The sequence below is a fragment of the Petaurus breviceps genome, unplaced genomic scaffold (assembly GCF_028583685.1).
Source record: "Petaurus breviceps papuanus isolate PSGF00001 unplaced genomic scaffold, PetGlider_PUasm1.0 470, whole genome shotgun sequence".
NCBI classification, from domain to species: Eukaryota; Metazoa; Chordata; class Mammalia; order Diprotodontia; family Petauridae; genus Petaurus; species Petaurus breviceps.
Window position 1 is genome coordinate 4,469,085 of NW_027186350.1, and position 22,178 is coordinate 4,491,262.

Consider the following 22,178-nt stretch of genomic DNA (forward strand, 5'->3'; position numbering starts at 1 on the left):
AAGATGATGAGACCTTAGAGCAGGGATTCATAATCTGGGTTCTATGAACCTGTGTGTGTTTGTGTGTGTATAACTAGTTCAATCTAATTGGTTTCTTTCAAAATTCTCCATATTTTATTTTATTCTAAGAAGGTGTCCAGAGATTTCATTGGACTAATGAAGGAGTCTGTGGCACAAACAAGGGCAAGGATTTCTGCTTTAGAGTGAGGCTCCTTTTGGGAAAGACAGAAGCAGAGTATCCTGGTAAAGAATAACTTGAGATATGGTCTATTCCTTTTCTTTCATATGTAGATCTACTGGTTTTGCTCAGTATGCTCAGGATAAACCCAACACACACCGTATTTTCTATGGATGTCAGGAAAATTCACTTTTATCAAGGGGGATGGTAGACGGCTTTAGTCTCTCACAAAAGTCTGGGTCTGACAGTACAATCAATCAATCAATTCACCAACATTTATTAAGAACCGACTATTTATCATGCACCTGTTAGATTCTGGGCTTACAAAGGCAAAAATGAAACATTCCTTACAATTAAGAAGCTTATGTTCTGTCAGGGGAGACAATATATTCATAAAATTATGGATAAAATGTTCAGTATACAAAATAAAGAGTAGGTTAAAAATTTTAGAGGGGGAAGAAGAAAGCACTAGCAGCTAGGGGAAGAAAGCTTCCTGTAGAAGGTGGCACTTGAGCTGGTTTTTTTTTAGCAATCGGGGTTAAGTAACTTGCTCAAGGTTACACAGCCAGTTATTTTTTGTGTGGGTGCCGAGTATCTGTGGCCTGAACCGATCCCAGGCCTCCCAACGCTGGGGCCGGCGCTCTTACTCACTGCAACCGCCCCTAGAGCTAAGTTTTTAAAGTAACTGGGGATTCTAAGAGATAGGAGTGAGGAGGGTGTGCATTCCAGGCACAGGGGATAGCCAGTATAAAGATGTAGAGAAAGAGAATGGAATACTGTGTGTGAGGAACAGGAAGAGGCCAATTGTCTGGACCTTGGGTTGTGTTAAGGGTAGTAAAAAGGCTGGAAAAGTAGGTCAGAGCAGGTTGTAAAGGGCTATAAATGCCAAATAGAGGAGTTTGCATTTGATGTTGGAGGGAATAGGGAACCAATGGAGGTGGGGGAAGAGGAAGAGTGAAGGGAGAGGGGAATAGGGAGAGGAGAGGGAAAAAGGGAGAAAGAGAGAGGAGGAAGGAAAAAGGGAGATGAGGGGAGTGAAGAGAGTGGAGAGAGGAAAGAGATGGGGGGAGAAAGAAGTGGTGAGAGAGAGAGAGAGAGAGAGAGAGAGAGAGAGAGAGAGAGAGAGAGAGAGAGAATCGTGTTACATAAACCTAGAGAGGAGGGTGTCCAAGAAAGAACAGTCAACAGTATCAAATGCTGCAGAGAGGTCAAGAAGGATGAAGATTAAGAAAAAGGCATTGGATTTGGCAATTGGGAAACTGATTTGGAATTTTGGAGAGGTCGCTTTCAGCTGAAGGAGGTCAAAAGCCAGATGTAAAGGGTTAAATAGTGAGAAGGGCTAGGAAAGAGAAACATCGAAAAACTTTTTCTTTAGCTCACTTATACATAAAAATCTTTTATTTTATCAATGGAAATACTAGATTATTTGAAAACACAATAATGGTTTACCTTTTTAAATCAACAACAAACCCAAATGCTAAATAGTAGATTTAATACATATTTCATGTGTTTAGATTTGTAAACTATTTAACTGCAGAAACTAGTACCCTTACTGAAAATCTAGTTAAGCTACCTGGTCTTTAAATGTGGAATGGCTTTTAAAAGATTGCATTAAATGTCCCAGAGACACTCAAATTCAACATGTCCCAAATTGAGTGCATTATCTTTATCTACCTCTCCAAATTCTTTCTTCTTCCAAATTTAAGAATTTTTATATTGGGCACTACCTTCCTCCCAGTCTCCCAGGCTTATAATCTCAGCATTAGTAATAATAACTAACATTTATATAACACTTACTACATGCCAGGCAGTGTACTAAGTGCTTTACAATTATTATCTCATTTGATCTTCTCAACAACTCTGAGACATAAGTGCTATTATTATCTCCATTTTACAGAGGAGGAAATCAAGGCAGAAAGGTTAAGTGACTTGTCCAGGGTCACACAGCCAGTCAAGGTCTGAGGCTGGATTTAAATTCAGGTCTTCCTGACTCCAAGCCCAGCACTCTATCCACCCTGCCACCTAGCTGCCCTAACACCTCATTTTCCCTAGTCTGCCTATCAATCAGCTGTCAAATCCTTCTGTTTCTATATCTAAAACATCTTTTGCATCCAACCCATTCTGTCTACTAGAAAACCCTACCATCTTAGTTCAGGCTCTCTTTATTTCTCACCTGTACTATTTCAATAGCCTCCTGATTGGTCTTTCTCCCCCCAGTCTCTCACCGCTCCAGTCCATCCTACACATTGTTGACAAAGTAATTTTCTTTAAATACCCTTCTGATCTTGTTACTCTCTTACTTAATCAACTTCATTGGTTCCTTATTGACTAAAATTAAATAAGATTAGATATAAATTCTTCTGCTTAGCTTCTAAAGCCCCTCCCAATCTGGCTCAAGCCTATTTTTCCAGCCTCAGTAGGCATTTCTCCCCCCTCCCACATTCTTCTTTTCAGGCAAACTGACCTCTTTGTTCTTCACACAGGATCTCCCACCTCCTGTCTTCAAGCCTCAGTTCTAGCATTCCCTGCCTAGAATGCTCAGCCTCCTCCCCCTCCCTCATGGAATCCCTGTCTTCCTGCAAGATGAAGCACAAATATTACTTTCTACATGAAGGCTTTCCTGATTTCCTCTAACTGCTATGCCCTTTCTCCCCAATCGCCTAATATTTAACTATTTTGTATTTGTTTGGGTTTATTCTGTATATATTTTTCTATTAATTTATTCTCATTCCCATTAGAATGTTACCTATGTGTCTGCAGGGAATGTGCCATTCATTACATCTGTATTCCCAGCACCTAGCATGTTTCCTGGTACATAGTGGACACTTCATAAATGCTTTTTGATTGATAAAGAAAACTTGTGATCTTTGCCCAGATTTTCATTTTCCTAGACTTTTTTTTTTAAAGCACTTTGTTATCATGGTACCACAAAAGGAAAGAAAAGGTTGCCAATTATTAGGTGATTGGGGCTATGTAGGCAACCCCTGGGGGTAATTAGCAGTCAACATAATCTAGTCTATATGCTGCTCTAGGCATTTTTAAGCAGATCAACCAGTTATAAATCCTAAATCGGCCAAATTGACTATATATCATTTGAAATAACCTGGTGATTACCAATTCTCCATTTCACACTGTGCTGTGTAAAAACGGTGAGATCTCCTAAGGTTAATGTCTACAGAGATTCTTGTTGCAAATAGCCTTTCCACTTCTGAGAACTAAGTGATCTCCTTAGTTGTATTATTCTAATGTTTCACATTCTAATTTTCCTTTCAGAGTTGGCCTAAAGTATAACTCTTATTAGTATAATATCTATCTATATATAATATATTATATAATATATATATACTATATATATACTATATATATAATATATAGTATAATATTTAGAGTTGGCCTAAAGTATAACTCTTATTACTGAAAATCTGACAAGAATAATTGCAAGGCAAAAGGCTATCTCATATCTGCCTAAATAACCTAAAACTGTCAATATTCTCTGAGAACATTAGCATGAATTGAGTAGATAAAAAGGATGATACTAGATTTCACTGCAAAGAAAATTAGGTTTCATCAATGTGATTCTGTCCCCTCTCCCCCACATGCATATACCTTCTAGGATTCAATAAAAACTAATTCTTTCCTTTTCTGTAGGAAACAAGTGCTCAGCTTTTCCCATACAATCTGTCAAATGTGTTCTCAATAGAAGCCTTCCTTAATTTATTTTGTTTCATATAAAATCTCCAGTCTAAATGACCCTAACCAGGACCCAACTAGGTCTCAATTTCCAAATTTCCGGGGGGGGGGGGAAGAGAATACATTGTGTCATCTGAAAGAGATTTTAGTCCCTTTGTTGCAGGGTACCTATTACCTACCTTGCTCATGATCTGATCTCAGATGTCTTCTCCTTGGGTGTTTTCTGCCAGTAATTCCCCTTGAACAAGAGTCTAGAAAAAGCCACAGATCACGGGAGAAGCTCTGGAGCACAGTCATGTCTATTCTCTGCCTTTCCCCTGGCTCATTGCCTGCTTCCTGGTATAGAGACAAGATGACGTTTTGCAGGATTGACTACTAAACCATCCTCCCGCCCCCATCCCCACTCTTAGAGCCCCTCCCATTTTCTTTCCAGGGCTCTGGAATGTGTCACATGGGAAATCGATCATGTGGCTTAGTGGAAGAATCTAACCATCTCCCTACCCCCTTCCTTTCAGCAACAAAGCAGCAGAAATATCTGAACTAGATTGGTTGGTTCCAGGCAAGAAAATCAGCATAAAAAAGGAAGCGTTTACTAGAACATACACGAAAAAGCCCCAATCCCTTTCTGTTTTCCATCTCAGGTTTTCATCTGGGTTTTCCAAGATTTTCAGTTTGGGATGAAAATAGTATTTTCTTTCCCATCATTATCCCATCCTACTCTCTAATCCCCATGAAGACTATCTGACCATTGAAGAGAATAGTTAACTCTTATTTGAGAGCTGGAAAGATGTTCCTTAATTTGTCTCAGAACAGTCTCACCCCAAGGACAATATCTTCAGCACCAAGGACAGCATTGTACCACCTGCCCCAGAGGTGATTAAAGGAATTAGTTGATTTCATCATTTGGTTTTTTTGCCCTGCATGCAACCACAAGTCAGGACATATATTTAGGATTCTGACTTCCCCTCCCATTAACTGATTGATTATGCAACACAATGTGCTTGATTTCCCTTTGAACCAAGGGTTACTCCTCCCCTCCCCTACCCCTCAACCAACCCCCATCTGATCCTCCTCCCCACTGCATTTTCCCATTGAAACTTTAAAAATATCTGGCCTGGATTGTGGGGCAGGGGAGGTTTTATAGGGGATAGGTATAATAATAAATCGAGATTTACATCAATATTCTTGTATACATACATATGTTTATATATGTACATAGGAACAGATGTGTTCTTTTGCATATTTATGAGTCTTTATCCTCTTCCCTAGGGCCTCATAGAGAGTAGGATTTACAGAGTAGGAAGGAAGCCTCTAGCTGTGTATTTAGCATCTCTCCAGCTCAGCTGATGTCCCAGTTGCCATGGTGTTGTGTAACTGCTGAAGAGGATGATTTCTTTCAATGATGGTCACCATGGGACCCCAGCAACTGAAGAAAGGCATAGAGAAAAGGACTGAATGGGTGAAGGGAATTTTCAATTAACATTCTTAGAGCCAAATTTACCAAATGGGCCCTTTCACTACTGGATTGTTACTGACCCTATACCCTGAAAAGATTTCAGAATTAATATGGAGACTTCGAACTTAACTCACCCCATCCCCCATCACTTCTAACCTAGAGAGGCTATTTAAAACAGTGCAAATGGATGAAAGCTCTAGCTTCACAAAATAATCCTGGAAAGAACATGAGAAATAGATTGCTATCCAGAGTGGAGTATCTGGACATCTTAAAGCTTAGCATGTGATATGTAATGAATGAATGATAATAATTTTATTTTCTTCAATAAATGACAAATACCCTAAAAAGGTTGGCTGTAGGAGCTGCTAGTTTTTTTTAAATGAAGGACTGAATTAAAATTAAAATATAAATATTAAATATATAAAAAAATTTAAATTTGAGAAAGGTACTCTTTTAGGTGTCATTTGGACTATCTCACTTGTCAAAAATCAGGCACAAAGAATTGCCATTTTCTTTAAGATTGACACTTGACTCACCTCTAATCACTAGAAGATAATTATAAGCATACACATTTGGGGAAAATACTAACTTTGTTGTGAAAATACTACCTTTCGGTTTGTAAAAATTCAGGCCCCAGCTGAATGTATTCTTTTCATATATTATTTTTAAAAATCACACTTGGCTCAATGTACCTTCTTCTAAAAGTAATTTTGTTATTTAAAAGAAGAGTTTAAAAAGCAAAATCCATTCAGTAGAGCATTCTAAAATATACAAAACATACCATTTTGGCTTGTTCTACATTTAAGAAAATCTATTTTTAAAACAGAGCATCAGAGGCTATCTATCCCAATATCTAATCAAATCATGAATCCCATGTACAACTCAAGACAAAGTTATTATATAACCTCTGTTTAAAGACATTCAGTGAAAGGGATCTTGAATCCTATAAATTTCCCCAGTCCTTTTTCCTTGTATTCATAAAAAATCTCCACACTTAACACAAATTAGTATAATTTCTCAGTAATTTACAGAATTGGACATACAGATATCATACATGCCATAGAGACAGCCAATACAGAAATCATATTAAAAATGTATTATCCTGTCCCCTACTTCTAATCCTATGCTCACTTTTGCCTAAATATATATATATATATATACATATATATATATATATATATATATAGGCAAATGAGCTAGATAGAATGAATAAGTCAAATTGTAAAGTTGTTCTTTATTTACACTCAGGTACTTTTAAAAATGCTTAGAGATTATTATTAGATTGGATTATTTAGGTTGTGTCTGCATAGAAAAGAGTTAAGTGGATCTCTGAGTTTTTTGGTGAAGTCTTGAGTAGCAGCAGTCCTAGTTTGGGTGTATGTAATTAAAAGTTCCCAAGGAAGGAAATTTAAGACCTCCAGAATGGTTCTTTTCACCTTCCCACAAAAATAATCTTTCCTGTTACTGATTTAACTGACTTATTTTACCATTTATTAACTTTTATGTTCACAGGTTTTTGGAGACTTAATGCTTTTTTGGATTGTCTGTCTTCCTCCTCACCCACACTGCTATCCTCTAGTATTATTTACTATATAGTCTGTCTCTTCTCTCCACCCTCCTGTGTTCAACAATACCAAGTGACTGATTCCAGAGCTAAAGGAAAAAGTGATAGCTCTTAGAGAACACATTCCCTTTACCCCTGATACAGCTAGGAAAAAAAAGTACAATTAGAAATGTGTATAAAATGTACCTTATAGAAAATGTCAGCACGAGAGGATAGTTGCCAATGCTCCATAAGGATAGTCATTGACAGGAGAGTCTAAGATAAGCCTCTATTATATCTTTACCCTGTCCAATAAGCCCAATTTTTAAAGTACTCAAATGAACTTTCTAATTCTGGTACAATTTTACCTGAAATTCACAGAATTCCCTCATTGACTGAACAAGGATGGGATTTCTACTCTCAAAATGATCAAGATATACTTACTGTGGTAACACAGCTGTTGATTAGTAGATTTCTGAGGCATGGAGGTACTTAGACCTAGTGAGACCACTGATTGCTGATAGCTGTTTTCAATAGCTATGACAGGGATTTGGATTAGTGGAATAGAAGTTCAGCTATGGCCTTTAGACCAAATCCTGCCTGATGTCTGGTTTTGTTAAGGCTTATGAGCTAAGAATGGTTTTTACATTTGGAATAAAGTTTTAATGCATTTAAAAATTTAAAAACCATTCTTAGCTTATTGGACTCACAGAAACAGGTGGCAGCTGGATTTTGACCCACAGACCATACCAGGATGAGATTTACACCTCGTTTGAAACAGTAATCTAAGACCTTGGGCACAGTGAAGTAAATTTGCTGGACTAATTTAGTTAGGTCTTGGTGGATTCAGTTCAAGACAGATTCAATAACACAAATGTAAGGGGGAGGGGAAACTGGACAATAAAAGTTCAATCCTTGGAGCATGTGCAGAAGGTTTTACCCACTGGAAATATGAGTGGAGGCTTGTTTGGGGAGGCTACTTCCAGAAATATGTGATAACCTGCAGTGGTTATCCTACTACCCTATCCCTGATTCAGAGCATAAGTATGTTGTGACTTGCATGGTAATGAAAAGCCTTTTAATTGGTTGCTGAGCTAGAACTGTGGATTCATATAAAAGGCTTAAATGCAGGAACTCATTTCCCCACTAGTCTCCCTCCCCTCTCCTCCTCCCTTCACTCCTTCCACATCTCCTTCTATTCTTTAATGAGAAGGTAGAAATCTTCTAAGTGGGAGAAGCCCTTCTGCATCTGGTCACCACGTGGCATTGAACACAGGGTGTTTTATTTCTTTTGTCTCTGATATGTTTATTCTTGCCTGATCCAAGGTTAATAATATCCAAGGTTAATTTAATCTTTTGAGTTTCAGGAAGTTGGAAGAGCCACCGGTGGTCCACTGATGGAAGTTCCTAGCAGAGCCTGCCATAGTTATGGCAGCCAAGTTTGGTGAAAAGCCAGCTTTGAGGGACAGCCCAATCAATCTAGTTTAACTGCAAATTGACTGGATAGTGCTCTGTGAATATTTCTTAAGTGACTACTGCAAGCAAAGCAGTGTGGTAGGTACTAGGGACATAAAGACAAAAACAGATAGTCCTAGCTGTCAAAGACCTTACGTTCAGTTTGGGAATGCATCAGGAGTCCAAGTAAGTGTTGGGTACAAGAAAAACTGAAAGAGTATTTTTTTTTTTGCTTTTTGGAGGGCAATTGGGGTTAAGTGACTTGCCCAAGGTCACATGGCTAGTTTTTGTGTTAAGTGTCTGAGGCCACATTTGAACTCAATTCCTCCTGATTCCAGGGCTGGTGCTTACTCACTGCACCACCTAACTGCCCCCGAGGAGAGAGTATTTATAACTGTGGGGTAAAATGGAGTAAGAGTAGGGAAGTCTTCATGAAAAGTGGAGGTGACACCTGAATTGATCCTTGTTAGAAGACAAGTATTCTGAGATGCAGAGATGACGGGTAAGTGCATTCCAGGCATGGGGAACATCTTGGATGAATACATGGAGGCAGGAGATGGAATAAGTTTTGGGTCAGCTAATAGGGCAGTTTAGCAGGAATAGAGAGTTTCTGAAGGGGAGTGGTATCAAATCTAGCTGGAAAAGGAGATTGTGGAGGGCATTTAAAAGCCAGGCTGTTTGTATTTTATATTATGGATAATGGAAAGCCATTTAAGATTTTTGAGCAGGGGAGAAGCACAGTACAAATTGTGGCAGGAAGATTATTTTGGCAATTTGTGGAGAATGAGTTTCATGGAGGAGAGACTGGAAATGATTCTAATTGGTAGCCTATTGCTATTGTTCAGGAGAGAGGCAGGGAGGGTTTGAACTAAGGTGGAGCTTATGTGATTGCAGAGAAAGGGACAAGATGAAAAGATGTCATAGAGATACATTGGCAATTAATTTGATATGGGGGATAAGAGAAGAGGATTAAGTCAAGTATTACTCTGAGATTATGATGAAACTTGTTAATTGGGAAGATGGTGGTGCTTATAACAGTGCTTTGTAGAACCTAATAGTTTAATAAATAAATGTTTATTGATTGGTGCCTTCAACAGAAATACATTTGTATAGGAGGGATAGGGCTGGGGATGGATGAGGAGATAGTTATTTTTTGTTCTTGAGTTTGAAATTCCTACAAGGCATCCAGGAAGGCAAATCTTGTAAGCAGTTGACAATGAGTGACTTTAGCTCAGGAGTGATAGTGGGGATGGATATAAAGACTGAGAAGTCATTTGTGACAAGCTTATGGAGATGATAAAATATCTAAAAAAGAGAGTATACAAAGAAAAGAAGAGGACTCAGGACAGAGTCCTAGGAAACACCCATGATAAAGAGGAAGTTGATTCAGCAAAATAGTCTGAGCAGTCAGACATGTAGGAGAACCAGTACTGAGCTATGTCATGGAGACCAAACAGAGAGAGAGAGCATCTAGAAGGAGAAGGTAGGTCAAGATTACCAGCTACTGAGATGTCAAGGAGGGTGAGGATTGAGGAAATGCCTGGATTCAGGCTGGTAATCTTGGAGAAAGTAGTTTTAGTCAAGTGGCAGCAACAGAAACCAGAGTAAAAAGAACTGAGAAGTGAGTGAATGGTACAGAAGAAAGTGTAGATTATTCTTTTAGGAGTTTGACAGTAAATGATAGAAGAGATCTAAAACTATAACTTTCCTTCTCTCATTCATTTAACAAGCATAAATTAAGTACCGAGGGCAGCTAGATGGTATAGTGGATAGTATGCTGTGCTTGGAGTCAGGAGAACTCATCTTCCTGAGTCCAAATCTGAGAGTAGACACTAGCTGTGTGACCCTGGGCAAGTCACTTAACCCTGTTTGCCTCAGTTTCCTCATCTGTAAAATGAGCTAGAGAAGGAAATGGCAAACCATTCCAGTATTTCTGCCAAGAAAACTCCAAATGGGGTCAGGAAGAGCCAGACACAACTTAACAGCAACAACAACAAATTAAGCACCTGGTGCTAGAAAGACAAAAACAGAAATGAAATGGTCCTTGTGCCCAAGAGTATAAACTCTCTTGGAAAAAAAACAACATAGGTTCATAGGACCCAAGATTTAGAACAAGAAGGGACCTTAGATGCCATGTAGTTCAGCCTCCTCATTTTACAGGTGAGGAAACTGGCCTGTAGAGGTTAAATAACTAGCACAAAGTCACAGAGGGAGTAAAGCAGCAGATCTAGGACTGAAAACCCATGCGCCCTAAGTCAAAATCCATCAGTCTTTCACATTCACAAACACTAGCTCCATGTACACAGAAAATTAAATAGAGGAGGTATAATTTAATGTCTATTTTGTCTATATTTCTGGGAAGGAGAACACTAGTAACTGGGAGAATCTTCTTCCGATAGGAGATATCACTTGAGCTAAACTTTGAAGAAAGTGGATTCTGTGAGGCAAAGAAGAGAAGAGAGGAAATACATCCTGGACATGGGAGACAGCTTACGAACAGGCACAGAAAAAAGGCGGTATGTTGTGTACGGGGAACCATAAGTTTGGTCAGCTTGGCTGTGATACAGTGTGTAGAGTTCAATACCCAATGTTAGCACACTAGATTTATATTTTTACATCAGTTTGCCAGGCCTATTTCTATTAGTATTAATTTTCTTGAGGGTCACCCAAAAATCATTTAAATATTTTGATACCCCCTACTTCAATTTTCTTAGTGATCTCAATACTTCACCCTGAGATTTAAGGAATAATTTTTTCAGATCATTTACAAATCAGTGATCATTCTTTACTTCTAGAAATGCTTCTTGGACTTCCTGAGAAATTGTTATAGGCTGTTTTGTAGACATGATTTTTCTTACATTTAAAGTGACATTTACCATTTTAAAAGATTTCATTATTAGTTGTGAATTTTGGGTTCTAAGATCAAGTAAGCTGAAGGAAGGGTTGTTGCAGGAGTGAGATCTCCCAGCAGGTTGTGTTTGTCCTTCATTTTCAAAGAGGATCACAGCATCAGGGAAATGATGACATGACTTTCAGTTGACTTTGATTTGAGTGAGGGAGGGCTGTGCAAGGTTGGGACCAGTCTAAAGGGGTCCCAGCAGGAGATGGTGCATGGAAACCTGGTCAAGAGTGGTATGGGGTTACTGTAGGAAAGAAGGCGGAAGACAATGCTGTCTTCTGTTGGGGCCGTTCCAAGGACCAAAGCATAAAACCAGTGATCTCCAGTTAATTGATTTCAGAAGGAAACAGGATGAGATGAGTCGGTCAATAAACATGTATCAAGCACTTACTATGTAACTACACTCACAGTCTAATGTAGGAGATGACATACAAACCAGCTACATACAGGATAAAGAGTCACTTAACTGGAGATCCAGGGTTTTAGGCTTTGGTTGCTGTTCTGAGAGGCCAGGGTAGAGAGCGAGTTTTAGATCCTTGATTATTGGAATTCACATTTGTTTATGACCCCCTTGTTCAGAGTGCTTGGCTTCCCTGGAATGGTTCATCTCAGCCCATTTACCCGAGCTCATGTGTGTTAGCCCTCTACCAGCTTCCACATATTCTCACTGTTGTGTTTTTGTTTCTGTTTTCTGTAATGCAGTTTGGATTAGTATTTCTTTTTCTCTTTGAGTTTCTTTCTAATTTGTCTATGTGGGGTCTTATTCCTGTATAATCTCTGGTGTGTGTGGGAGAGCTAGGCTCCAATATGACCTTTCACATTGCAATCTTAACGAAAAATCACCCAAGATTACTTCCTGTGTTGCTCAGCTGTCTTTGTACAGGGCAATGTGCAATGCCCTATAATTCCAATAGATTGAGGAATTTTCTCGTTGTTAGGTAGTAGCTAGTTCAGTGAAGGGAATGCTGGACCCCAAGCTAGGAAGATCTGAGCTTAGATCCAACCTTAGATACTTCCCAGCTGTGTGACCCTGTACAACTCATTTAATATCAGTTTGCCTCAGTTTCCTCCTCTGTAAAATGGGGAAAATAACATCACCTTCCTCTCAGGTTTGTCATGATGATGAAATGAGATAATATTTGCAAAGTTCTTGGCAAACCTTAAAGTGCTATGTAAATATCTATCTATTATGACATTTTAAATTAATGATTCATTTGACCTTCTGCTGCCCTCTTGTGTTCGGTCCCCAGAGTGGCAGATCATTTTTTATAATCTCTCCTGTGCCTCAGGCAGTCTTATTACTAAAACTTTCCTGTCCTCCAGTGGTCACGAATGGTCTAGCAAATTGTTGTTTCTATTCCATCACCAAAGTGAAGAACAACCATGATGATACAAGTTTCTAAGTTAGAAAAGTGACTTCTGAGGAAAGACAAAAAAACAAACCCCCCCCAACTTAATTCAAACTTCAGTCAACCTGAGTTCCCCCCAACCTCAACAGAACAAGAATGTGCTTAAAAAGAAGAGTTAGGAGAGATACAGGTAATACTTCTTTTTTTTTTTTTTTTGGAGGGCAATTGGGGTTAAGTAACTTGCCCAAGATTACACGGCTAGTTTTGTGTGTGTGTATGTGTGTGTTAAGTGTCTAAGCTCAGATCCAAACCCAGGTCCTCCTGACTCCAGGGCTGGCTCCTTACTCACTGCGCCACCTAGCCGCCCCAGGTAACACTTCTTTAAAGGTCATCTATTATAATGGAAAGAATACTGGATTTGGAGTCAGAAGATGTGGGTTTCAATCTGAGTTCTGATTCACCTTTCATAAGTCAATTATTTGGGTTTCAATTTCCTAATATACAAAACTGATGGAGGGGCAGCTAGGTGGCACAGTGAGTAAAGCGCTGGCCCCCGAGTCAGGAGGACCTGAGTCCAAATGCGGCTTCAGACACTTGACACACTTACTAGCCATGTGACTTTGGGCAAGTCACTTAACCCCAACTGCCCAGCAAAAAACAAAAACAAAAGAACTGAGGGGCTGGGCTAGGTTTTCTCTAAGTTCTCATTTAGCTCTTAGTTAATTAAAATCATGTCAACAAATAGTTATAAACTGTCCTATATACAAAGCAATATGCAATGTGTTGGGGACAAAATTAAAAAAAATAATCCTAGCTCCCAAGGAGCATATATTTTACTTATAATAATAATTTGATGATGTATTGATAGTCTTTAATATTTACAATTTCAGCAAAACAATCTAGGAAGAAGGGGGGGAAAGGCCAAACAAAAAATCTACATGTATGATATGTCCAGATGACAATTGGGGTTAAGTGACTCTCCTAGGGTCACACAGCTAGTGTCTACTGTCAGATTTGGACTCTGGAAGATGAGTCTTCCTGACTCCAAGCACAGCACACTATCCACTATACCATCTAGCTGCCCCAGGTACTTAATTTATGCTTGTTAAATGAATGAGAGAAGGAAAGTTATAGTTTTAGATCTCTTCTATCATTTACTGTCAAACTCCTAAAAGAATAATCTACACTTTCTTCTGTACGATTCACTCACTTCTCAGCAGTCCCACAGTCAACATCTTAGGAAGGATTCAAGTCTAGGTCTTCCTCACAGTAGAGCTAACAGTCTTTCCACTTGAATTTAACTTCTCAGTGATCTATAAAACTGAGACTATAAATTGCAGAGAAGACACCAATCTACATTGGCAGAGATTTTCCTTCATCAGGGAGTTCTCTATACCAATTATGTCCCAGTCTATCTGTCCATCTAGCCATCTCCATGGCTATGAAATAATCTCTGTATAATGAGGACAGGCAGCTATTCTGGAAACACAGTGGAAAGGAAGGAGGAGGCAGCCTTACTATTTCATTGGGGTGGGTATCTACCAGATATAGAGAACAATTTATCTGAAACAAGTTGCCTGGAGAAGTGAGACCTTAAATGATTTGTCCAAGGTGACACAGCCAGTACATGTCACAGGACCAGGTCTTCCTGACTCCAAGGCCGGCACTCCATGACACACTGCATCTCAAACAACCATAGGTGATAGAAAAGAGTAGTTTTGCATTTTAACCTAACTTTGTCCAGATGAAAATTTGAAAGAATTGGAAAGGGGATATACAAAGAATATAATGAAGTTGAATAAGTGTGAACTGATGGACATCATTTGTGAATTTCAGGCATGCAAGTTGTCCAACTATATTTTGAATATTAAATCAATATTTGTAGAGATTATTACTATTATTGCTAAGATTGAAGGCTTAGTTTTTCTTGTCTATTTCCTATTCTCAAAATACATGCATTCTTGTTGATCCTTTACTTACTTCTTATATCTTACTTAGACATTAGGATTCTTTGCCTGAAGTAACTTGACCAAAGTTAGCTTTATTTATTAAACTCCTCCCACTTGCCAAATATTGTGCAAAATACTATGAGAGAAATAAAATCTAAGCAAGTCTTAGCTCTCCTCATGGAACTTATAGTCTAATAGGGAATAGGATATAAACATGGATGACTGTAATATACAATATTATATGACGAATGCATTTGAAAGAGGCATGTGAAGTCCATGGGTAAAAAGTTGGTACCAACAAGGGAGATCAGGGAAAGTTTCAAGGAAGAGTTGAGGTGGCACTTGAATTGGGGAGAAATTTACCAGCAAAGGGGAGGAAGAAGGATAGGACAATATAGAGAGAATAATGTGAGCAGAGAGGGTGGGAATGGTGTTCTTTGTCCTTTGTTCTTGAAGAGGACATCTTGACTTGCAAGTGAACTGGATTTAAGTGAGCCAGGGTTGTGTAGGGTCACCAGCCTCACTCTCTCCTCTAGAGTCATTTGAGTTCAGTGATAAGACATAGGTCAGAACAACTGGAGATGGCCCCAGATGAAGCGGGAGATCTTGGCTTTTTTAAGCTAAAATCTTTCCCAGGTCTCACTTTGTCTGAGGCAACACTAAACATACATATGTGTGTATGTATGTATATAAGAAAGAGAGAGAGGGAGAGAGAGAGAATAACGTGAGCAAAAGGGGTGAGAAGTAACAAAAGGAGAAGAAGAAAAGAGAAGGAAGAGAGTAGAGTAGGTTAGGAAAGGTAGAAGAGAAGGGAGGGAAGGGATTCTAGGCTATGTGACAAATTAAAACAGCAGATCATAGGGAACTTCTGACCAAGATGGCTACCTGAAGGGTAGGCTAATCACTCAGCTCCCACTTATCCAAACCACCAATACCCTGAAGTTTGTACCACACCTAATAATGATCAAGGAATCCAATAAGAAGCTACAATACATGATTTTTTCTACCCCAGAGCTGCACAAGAGATCAGCTGGATCCCTGTGGGCAACAGGAAAGGGGGTATGCCAGTACCAACAGAGGGAAGCCATGCAGTACCAACCAGAGACTGCCAGAAATATGTGTAGCCTACAAGGGTCTGTGCTGAGGCAGCAGTCACTGAGGGCTCCCCCAAGAAAGCCCCAGGGTGACCAGAAAGCCCCAGGATATGGACCTCTGAAGCACCATAAAACAGTAGTTAGCAACAGTAGCAACCATTACATACACAGAAAGGTGGTGCGTACATTGGGATAGCACCCTGTCCTGAAGTTCGAGAGAGGGCTTTGATTCAGCAATTTAAACCTTAAAGATCAAGGAGGGGGTAATCGTGGGAGGTAAAGGTCAGCTCAAAAAGCCAGAGGACTCTTACAAGACTATCATATCCAAAGCAAAAAAAGGGGATGGAACCTGACCAAGTTAGAGCCCCAGCTCTGGAACTAAAGCTGGAAAGAAGAATCAATCAAAGAAAACACTGACCAGTATAAAAATTATTGCAAATCTAGAGATCCCCCCAAAGAAAGAGTAAACTGTAAAAGCTGCAAGCAAATATTTGAGGGAAAAAATGAACTTTCCACTAGAATTACATGAATACCTACAAGAAATGAAGCAAGAGATTAAAAAATTTAAGCAGGAGAGGAAAGAATTAGAGAATAAATGTGGGGCAGCTAGGTAGCACTAGCCCTGGAGTCAGGAGGACCCGAGTTCAACTTGACTCAGTCACTTACTATCTGTGTGATTCTGGACAAGTCACTTAACACCAATTGCTTCCCCCCGCCAAAAAAAAAAAAATAGCTCAGAGGAGAACATGGCAAGCATTATCCAGAAAATGGATTCCCTGAAAACCAGGTCAAGCAGTAATCTTTTTGGTAATATTTTAATAGCTTTAGTCTCACAGAGAAGAAAATGTAAGATAATTTATCTTTCGCTTGGAAAATTAAGTCAAGGAGGAAAAATATAAGATTCATTCCCTGAAAACTAGCAGTGGTACCAAAAAGAGGATCTTTGAAACCTTTTTGTACATACACAGAAGACAGAAGGAAGGAAACAGACAAGCTGAAGTCTGAAAGTAATATATTGAATTTATTATATATTTTAAGAAACCAAGCTAAAAACAGATACATAGTTGCATATACTATCCTTTTTCGGGTATCCTATTTGTATGGAAATTATGTTTTTTCTTAAAGTTCGGAATTTTTTTAAATCAATTTTTAAAATGACAGACAACAAGGTCAAGGTTAAGTATAAAGCAAGTGAAGCCAGAGTGGGTCAATGCACCAGGAGAACAGGAATGAGTGAAGAGTAGCTTTAGTGTGAATGACAGTGGAAGAGGTAGAAGTTATAACTCACTTCCTATTCCCACTGATAAGCCTTATTTAGACCTTAGCTAGCTGTATTTCCCCTTTGCTATGGTGGAATAAAGAATCAAGAGAATGACTTATTTAGTAATGTATGCAGTTGCAGAAACAAACCCTGTCCGAGGCTCTCAGTAGTCAAGGACCTAGCACCTTGGTTTCTACACAGTTAATATATAATTTGAAGGGAATTAAAAAACAGGATTATAGGGATTGAGAAATCTGGTTTCTTATTGGTGGAAAGGAGTGGGGGAGACTGAGGTGAGAGGGAAAAGGGTAGTTTTGTGACATTTCTTAAGTCAGGTGACCTTTGGGTGGGGGAATAATACTGTGATTTATCCAAAGTCAGGGGACTTACAAGAAGCTGAAACTTAGCTTCACAAAATGGTGGATAAAGGCAAAATAGAGTTACTTATGTTATTTTTAATGTAACACCTTCAGGATTCTAAAGATAATCTTGATGGGTCAGAGGATGATTATCTAATGCCACTGACTTGAGCCCCACCAGTGTATTTTGCCTCAAGACTTATCAGTTGAATATCATTTAGTCAGGCAGCATGAAGCTACTTTCTGAAGGGATAGTATTTACTAAGGTTGTACAAGAACAGTTGGTATAAATGCCCCACCAGTCTGTGATACACTCTCCCTTAGAGCATATAGAATTGAGGGAAAAGTAGATTCAAGCTCAGAAAGTATATGTGACGAGGAGGTAGTGTGTAAATAGCACTTGTTTGCTGGAAGTCATTTTCTCTCATTTATGGGGTGCTCAGGGCACTACTGCCAGGCGGTAAAGGGACACTGATAGCACACTGATATGAACATGAGGAGGTCCAATATCCTTTAGACTCTTGGAAGCTGAGAAGGTCCTTCTCTGGTCAGAGGAGGTGAGAGTAGGAAGGAGATTTGGCTAAGCCTAAAGCTAAGGCCTCATCTCTCCCGGTTTTTTCTCGGGTGATTAGCTAGGATTCCATACTTACTCCAATTTCTGGAAAAAAAGTTTCATGTTTAGGTTAATTCAATGCTTTTGTGTAGAAGCCAGAGGACAAAAAAATCTCTCAGACAATTGCAAGAAATATCTTGTCTGATGCTATTTCAAGACTTTCTGCTCTTAGTATCAAGGTGTATGATTTTGGGAGAAGGAATTTCCAAGGGCACAATAGGATGGACCAAGACACAGGCAAGTTGTAGGAAAAGTAGGACTGAATAGAACATGGATGCAATTTCAGGAAATAGTAGAGTCATGCTGCTTGCAACTAAGTGGATGAGACTGGATGAATGGAACTCGGAAACCAGTACATCAGGAGACAGATTAGTCTGACATAATCTAGAGATAGAAATTCAAGGTCAGAGGACTTGTATTGTTAACAATGCTGCAGATATCAAAATACAGGATGTCCCAAAAGTTTTAGTGCTGTTTTAAACTTTAATTACTTAAAAGTTGTACATCTTGGAAGTTGGTGTTTTGGTAAATACAAATGTATTCTTTGCTCTTTCTAGCCAGGTGAAGCTCTCCTTTTAGGTCGACTCTTTCTGGAATAGAAAAGAAACCAACATACTGTATTTGAAATCAACTTGAAAATCTACCAGTTCCTAAGATGACAAAACAGGAAAATGACAAATGCTGGAGAGGATGTGGGCAAATTGGAACACTAATGCATTGCTGGTGGAGTTGTAAACTGATCCAGTCTTTCTGGAGAGCAATCTGGAATTATGCCCAAAGGGCTATAAATACTTTTATACCCTTTGATCCAGCAATACCATTCCTAGGGTTATATCCCAAAGAGATCATAGAAATGGGAGAAAGACCCATATGTACAAAAATGTTTATAGCAGCTCTTTTTGTGGTGGCAAAGAATTGGAAATTAAGGAGGTGCCCATCAATTGGGGAATGGCTGAACAAGTTGTGGTATATGCATGTTATGGAATACTATTGTGCTACAAGAAACGAGGAGCAGGCAGTCTTCGTATTTACCTGGAGAGGCTTAAAAGAACTGATGTTGAGTGAGAAGAGTAGAACCAGGAGAAATTTGTACACAATTACAGACACAACGTATGTGTAATGACCACCTTTGATAGACTGGACTCTTCTCAGCAATGCAGTGATATAAGTCAATCCCCAAAGACTCATGATGGAGAGAAATATGTGCATCCAGAGAAAGAACTAGAAAGAACTAAGTTTATATCCAGGTGGAAGCAAAATACCTGATCTTTTTCGTTCTCTTATTTGGTTTTATGTCCTCTTTACCATTTTTCATTCCAGCTGGTACAATCCGTCCTTATAACCTGACTAATATATAACGTGAAAGTATTTGCAGATTCTATACTTGACTATAAGCCGCCATGGGGGGGAGGGGAGGGACGGGGACAAAATGTGAAATTCAAGAAATTGTGGAATTGAATCCTGTAAACTAAAAGAAAACAAACAAATTAAATAAAGAAAAAAAAATCTACCAGTTCACTCCAACTTCCATTTGGAGTATCATAGCATTAATACTGGATTAAGATTTAAGAACCCCTGGTATACTAATTCTTGCCCTTAGATGGGTCATTTAAAGTTACTGTATCTTAGTTAGAAATAATAGCATCTAGCTAATTGGGTTGTTGTGAAGATCTGGTAAGAACATACCACAAAGTATAAAACTATTTAAAAGACAGTGCTTTAATGGAAAGAACAGGAACTCTATATGGTCTTGTCCCACAACCTTCTTAAACTCTTCAAATCTGCCCTGGTCAGATCACAGTTGGAATACAGTATTTTAGTTCTCAGTTGCACAGTTTATTGCTAAACCGTGACATCTCCAATAGAACTGGGTATTCCTTCTGGCCCCCTGCTTCAGGAGAGGCATGTGATTTGCTGGGATGATACAGAGAACTCTTGATTGGTCCCCCAAGTGAATGGGAGCTGCTTCAACGATGATTAGAAACAGAATACAGAAGATAAAAATTTGTTCAGAGTTTATTCCCCCACCTCATAGAAAGAGCTGAGTAAAGAATGGTTCTACTTTTCTCTTTTACTTTTCTTTTTTTTTTGGAGGGGGGAAGGCAGGGAAATTGGGGTTATGTGACTTGCCCAAGATCACATGGCTAGTAAGTGTTAAGTGTCTGAGACTGGATTTGAACTCAGGTCCTCCTGACTCCAGGGCCGGTGCTCTATTCACTGAGCCACCTAGCTGCCCCAACCTTTCTCTTTTAGGACTCTTTCCCAGGACTCCAGTACTTCTCTCCTTTTGCATTCCAAGATAGTGGAATAGAGGTGTTGTCTGCCCAATCTTCCCTCCCAATGGTAATAGAGGCTTGCTTAAGCAGGTCTGAAAATAGCTTCAAGTCTCCAACCGATTTCTTTCAGCTTTTTCAGGCCCTGAGTTCATATCAGCAACTACAATCCTGAGAAATGGATGTTTCCAACAATCCTGGGAAGTGAACATTTCCAGAAATGGTGGTTACTTTACAAGTTCGAGAGTTCCTGAATTAAATACCAGATGCCCATTAGGAGATTTTCTTATTAGCATGCTTCTCAAAGAATATGAATATCAGGATTTTCTTGTGGCTGAAGAATTTAAGAAAGCTAGAGCAGAAATGACTCATGCTGTTACTCTATTAGTTCAGATTCAATGTTGGGATGAAATGAGACACTTGTAGGTCACTCAACCATTAATAAAAAGTTTATTTATCTACAGTATAGAAAGGATATTCAACAAGGATACTCCAGTATTCCAGCACTCAGCTTGAGTGGATGCAACCTTCTCACCCTCTTATTATCTCCATATGGAAATTCATCTGGTCAGCAGGACAGGGTGTTATAACATTTAATAATGTCTTGCAACATCTTCCAAGTCTGGGGGACTCTGACCACAAATAGGACTTTTTTGTTCCCTTAGATGACTGGGAAGCCATGTCAATATGGCCAGAATAAATCAGAGAGCTATATCTAGGAAAGTGTAGAATAAGCTTTCACCCACCCTTCCCTCCCACCCCCCATCAAACCCCAGGCAACAGCTTTGCTACATATCAGAGAAAAACTAGCCTAATTTATACTAGGGGGAAGAGGACCCCTGGAAGATGTTGTGTGAATCAATTCAAACCCACAAGCATTTATTAAGCACCAACTATGTGTCAGGAACTGGGGATACAAAAATGGCAAAGCAGTCTCTGCTTTCAAGGAGCTTGAAATCAAATGGTCCTATCACAGGTGCCCTGGCTGGTCAGTGGATCTGAACTTTTGTGAGTTGCCTTGTTAGTGGTCTGAAGTGAGTGTTCAGCAAGTCCATAAAATTATCTTTACTTTTGGGGGCGTTTTCTGAATCTGTTCATGAGTACCTGTGAGTCTTGTTGCATTCTGTACCATTTCTATGGTTTAAGGAACAGACAGCTGTCCTATACTTATGTTGAAGGCATGACTATAATGCCAGCATCCTCTTAGTTCAGATTCAATGTTAAGATGAAATGAGGTACTCATCTGTCACTGGACACTTAACAAAAGAGATTTACCTTGCCCTAAAACAGTAATATGAAATTAGGACACAGTGGCACTTAGTTTTTCTTGAAGTGGCTCCTCTTAACTTCATCTGGAAAGGTGTGATGGTCTGTGTAGTAAAATTTGGGTTGGCCTCTTGTGATATGGTGACTCATGTGGTCTTAAGTACACATTGTCAGACAGACCAAGACTCCACATCCCTTTGACATTTTATGTACCTAGCTGATGAGGAAACTCTCAGGGAAGCAGAGTCCAATCAGGTCAGGTTCCAGGAGCAGCTTTATCTTCTTTTATATAAAGCCTCCCATCTTGTGAATGGGAGGAAAGAAGTGGCATCAGAGAAATTCAGGTCCTATTACAACTTGATAACAAAACTGTGTACTGAATACTTTTCCTAAAAGTATTTTAGGGAGAACCTAAACATAAAATACATCTAAGTTTTGTATAGGAGATTTTCTTGGAATTATTCTGGGGTAGGGCCAGTGTACAGATAACCCACCACCTGGAATAAGTCAGTGTCTTGAGTTAGATTTCATTGTTGGAGCCTCTGGGCCATATGGTACATTGATAAGTTGCAAAAATAGAAGACAACTAAAATTGTGAAAAGCCTTGAGTTCATGACAAATGAGAAATGAAGCTTAGTTGAAGGAACTGGGAATTTTTAGCCTGGAGAAAAGAAGGCGGGGGGTTATCTGTACACTGGCCCTACCCCAGAATAATTCCTAAAAGTTGAATTCTAACTGAAAAAAAAAATATTTGAGGAAACCTTGGGCACTTTGATATCATAAAAAGTCTGGA

General features: G+C 39.2%; 1 protein-coding gene across 8 annotated transcripts in view; it reads right to left on the minus strand.

The window, feature by feature from the left end:
• Positions 1 to 22,178, minus strand: part of GPR19 (G protein-coupled receptor 19) — a 67,395-nt gene that overhangs the window by 29,979 nt on the left and 15,238 nt on the right. For 6 of the 8 annotated variants that reach the window (XM_069101514.1, XM_069101508.1, XM_069101507.1 and 3 more), the window contains exons 2-3: positions 5,066 to 5,294; positions 4,048 to 4,204 (exon numbers count right to left, since the gene is read on the minus strand). The exons of 1 other annotated variant lie outside the window; for it this stretch is intronic. The gene's annotated coding sequence lies outside the window, so the exon portion shown is untranslated. The remainder of the gene's footprint in view (positions 1 to 4,047; positions 4,205 to 5,065; positions 5,295 to 22,178) is intronic. One more of the 8 variants, XM_069101509.1, reaches the window with a different exon arrangement.